The sequence below is a fragment of the Triticum dicoccoides genome, chromosome 3B (assembly GCF_002162155.2).
Source record: "Triticum dicoccoides isolate Atlit2015 ecotype Zavitan chromosome 3B, WEW_v2.0, whole genome shotgun sequence".
In the NCBI taxonomy this organism is placed as follows: domain Eukaryota; kingdom Viridiplantae; phylum Streptophyta; class Magnoliopsida; order Poales; family Poaceae; genus Triticum; species Triticum dicoccoides.
The window spans coordinates 808,499,753-808,504,028 of NC_041385.1; the positions used below are offsets into that span (position 1 = coordinate 808,499,753).

Consider the following 4,276-nt stretch of genomic DNA (forward strand, 5'->3'; position numbering starts at 1 on the left):
CTATTTCCGATATGCATCTACTTGAGTAGGAAAAATTATATTAAAAGCTAAGACACAACTATGCATCCTAAACTGTCTGCCTCTTGACATAGTACGGTCAAAAGGCTTTATAACCAAGTTCTGTCGGAAAATCCTTGGGAGAGAGCATAACCACGTGTGTTTGAGAATCACCATGTCATTTGTCAAAAGCAAACCAGTACCTTTTGGCTGGTTCTTGGGCACTAGTAGAAAAGGGGGGCAAAGGTCCAGGCCGGGTCAGCCCATTAGTCACGGTTCAGTCCAGAACCGGGACCCATGGTGGCATTGGACCGGGTTCGTGAGCCCCGGGGCCGGCCGGGCCACGTGGGCCATTGGTCCCGGTTCGTCTGGACCTTTTGGTCCGGGTTGGTGGGACGAACCGGGACCAATGGGCCTCGCTCCTGTCCCACTAACATTGGTCCCGGTTGGTGGGACGAATCGGGACCAATGGGTCTAACCTTTAGTACCGTTTTGTACCACGAACCGGTACTAATGGGGTTTGAGGCATTAGTACCGGTTCGTGGCACGAACCGGTACTAAAGGTCCCATTTTCAAACTCTACCCCCCATGTGGATCACCTTTTCAGTTTTGTAAAAAGCAAAAAAAAATGATAAAAACTTCAAAAATTAAAATCCTTCGAGATGTAGTTATGTTACTACATCTACTAGTTAGGAAAATTTAAAAACTTAAATTTGGACATGTTTTGCAAAAAGTGTAGGGAAAATGTAAAACGGCTATAACTTTTGCATACTATGTCAGAAAAAAACGTATAATATATCAAAATATTTAGAACGAAAATCCGCATTCGATTTTGACTGCCTACGGCCTGTTTGCAAATTTTTAGAATCCTCAAATTCTAAAAGGGAAAAAAATTATGCTCAAATTTCAGTTTTTGTTGAAGTTTTGTTAAATCTGGTCAAACTAAAGGCCCTTATGAACCGGGACTAAAGGCCCTTTTTCTACTATTGGGGGTTCCTTCGATACAGAATATTCAGATTACGTGTGCGCTCTAGCTGCCTTGTGAAAGCATCCGGAGAAATCAAATATTTTGGCATGTGTTCCTCACGTTGGAAAAATGAATGCCAATTCTGTCAGCTTTAGGTACTCTTGTCAGCTTAAATAACATCTTTGTAATCGCACCATACCCTTCCGATGGTCGTCTTGGATGTGTGGATGTTTTTTTAAGCATGACAATAGCATTCACCTGCTACAAAGCGAAGATATGCCCCTAATCACATTGTAAGCAACTCGAGATATGTCAGCTTCAATTAGGAACCACCACTCAAAGATGAGGTCGAAATGACAATTCTCTGTCATGATATACTGCCTGGCTTGTGTACCCAATATATCTTGATAGTCTAGCATGCTTGATCAATGTAGAAAACGTGTGAAAAATTTATGCATGATAGTATAGCATGCTTGATCAATGTAGAAAACGTGTGAAAAATTTATGCATCATTGCAAGCTGCTGCTCATCTAGGGGGTCATTCAACAACTCACTTGCGAAATCTTGTGTTATGAGAATTTTATAGCCTGTCATATGCCTCAAAGGGCGGACTCTGTCTATCGAAGACCATTGCATGGCACTCAAACTGCTCTGGCAAAACGAACGTGGATAAAGATAACATGTAACTGACGAGATTCACGCACAAATTATGAAAACATTACTTTCTTCATAACATCATGATGACGGTGAATGTCTCCGTGAGCAGAGCCATGTGATAACATGCCTTTATGTAAATTTATCATATTATTTCTGAAGAAGACTTACAAGAATTACTAAGCTCCTTTGGTCGACTCGTCTGAGCACAAACTTCTAGAGATGCTTCCTAAATGAGCTATCAAGGCCTCATAATAGTTCTAGGCTCTGTGTCCTAAAGAAGAGGCCTGTGCAACGCCATCGAGTCAGATGTGACTATCTATTTCACCTATCTAGTTGTGCTCGATTACATGTCTTATTCGTGCTATCTATATCTCAGAAAAAACAGAGTATGGAAGGCCCGTGGTTTGCACACGAGAAATTATAGTGGCCTACACAGTCATGGCTCTCCTGCTGTCTGCACTTTCTTTAGAGACCTTCCCACAAACCAAATAAAAAAATATCAACACTTGCGTGTCTTCCCAACCTGTAATTAAATGATTTCCGGTCTAAGCTATTGCTGGTTCACCCGTAATAAATTCAGGTCTGGCATGATGATACCTTTGTAATGTCAGATGAGTGCTGGTTTCAGTGATTCTCCATTGGACTCCATGGCAGCACTGTGTAGGCGTAGCACAACAAAAGCTCCAACGCAAAGCACCGACGGCCCAAGGCTTTGCTCCATTAGAAGTCCATGGCAGCACCATGTAGCGCATGCAGCAAAAGCTCCAACGCAGGCCCCGACGGCCCCGACGTTGCTCCATTCGATCTCCATGCCAGCACAGTGTAGTACAGCAAAAGCTCCAACGCAAGCACCGACGGCCCCCGACGTTGCTCCATTGCATCACCGCTCTGAGGTGATCGTTGGACCGTCATCGTTATATGACTTGTAGCAGTCGTGGATCGGCTGGAGCACGAGGCCTGCTCCACAACACTGGCGGTCACTGGTCCCTCGCTGCACCGGCCGCCTTGCAGAAGCTCGCAACGCCATGTTTCTTTGTAGTAGCCAACGCCGGTGAGGACGCCTCACCTTGCGGCAACGGCAGATGCAGTGGACAGCCGTTGCAGCACCGGCAAGTGCTGCATCACCATCGCCGGTGACTTCGATGGGTGCTGCACAGAAGCATCAATGTTGTGCGGTAGCCCTCATGGCGAAGAAAGTGTGAGGTTAGAGACGAAGAAGAGACTCGCGTTTAGGGGAAGCAGAGAAACGGGTGGCTCACAACATGCTGATCTTCCCAGGGAGATAACGGGTTCTCAGTTGGTTGGCGAAGAAGAGAAACAGGTTGGCAGTTGGTTGGCCCCATGAGAACGTGGCTGTGCTTTCAGGCCAACTCATGCGAGTTTGTGCGCGAGCGAGCGCGATAATTCTATAAGATCCAACGCATGCTTTAGCTTCCATCTTGGAGTACTGAAGTCGGGTTTCACCTTGTCTCCGCTGGTGACACTACCATGCAAACAGAGCCAATGTAGAATGTATATGCAGTTTATGTGGTTGCATGTACAAATATCTTTAGGGCCTGGACATCACAGGCATCTCTCTCCTCCTGATTAATTTTATTTTCTTGAATACGCCCAAGCATGCATATCATATATTAAATATAGAGAAGGGGGCAAAGAGCCCCTCTACATGGGTATATGTCACAAGCACAGACCCAAGTCCACCCTAGATACAAGATAATTCTACTACTCCCGAATCCCGATCGACCCACTGTGACAACACATGAAAGAAGCACTCGAGGTCCCTTGTTATCAGTTCGGCCTGCTTCCAAGCTCTCCCTTCGACTAAAATCCTCCTGCCAATTCCTTGTAGTGATGGAGAGTCTCCGTCAAATACAATGCTGTTCCTATTCTTCCACAGCTCCCAGGAGACAAGGACTAAGATAGTCTGAAAGTCCTTTCGTAGGCCATCCATGGTGTCCTTGCTTTCAGACCATTTGTTTAGAGAGTCAGTTGGCGTTGGAACCCAACCTTGCCAGCCAAGCGGTTGAAAGACTTCAGGCCACACCATTCTCGCGAACACACATTCCAAAAGTAGACGGCTGATCATCTCATCGCACTGGCTGGTGTGGTAAACCACACGTAGTGAGACGGTCAGCAGTCCAACATCTATTCTTCAAGGCCAACTAGGTGAAGAAGCGACATTGTAATGGTGGTCCAGATCTCCAAGTGAACTCTGCAGTTGGGTTAACCTCTCTACCCACAAACTTTCCCGCATACATAGACTCTCACTGAGAATTCACCATTTCTTTCCCATGCCCGTCTTAGCTTGTCTAGAGTGCCCGACTCGAGTTCCACCACCGCAAATCTATGCCACTAGTCCAAGTATTCCCTTAGTGTACCCAAGTCTAGGTTTGGTCCAATGTCCATCGATCTATCACCATCATGTAATGCCCTACTGACCGTCATAGGGATGTTTTCTCTTCTTGATTAATGTGTGGCATAACTTTTATAACACATGTGACATCCTTCGTTTTGCTATTAATGGTCATATCATGTCCTTTACACTACTACTGCTTAGTAGGAATGATATGGATTAGGTTTCTAGACCTGGGAAATGCTTCCAGGTGTAAGCAAGCACTTTTACTTCTTCGTAGGAATATGAGATAGTTGTGGTGG

The 4,276-nt window shown here is 45.4% G+C and overlaps 1 long non-coding RNA gene across 1 annotated transcript; it reads right to left on the minus strand.

Moving 5' to 3' along the window:
• Positions 1-1,737: 1,737 nt before the first annotated feature.
• On the minus strand, positions 1,738-2,878 carry LOC119282378. Its single transcript, XR_005138727.1, has 2 exons — positions 2,219-2,878; positions 1,738-2,144 (listed from the first exon to the last, which is right to left on the minus strand). It is a non-coding gene; the product is annotated as an uncharacterized LOC119282378 (long non-coding RNA).
• Positions 2,879-4,276: the final 1,398 nt, after the last annotated feature.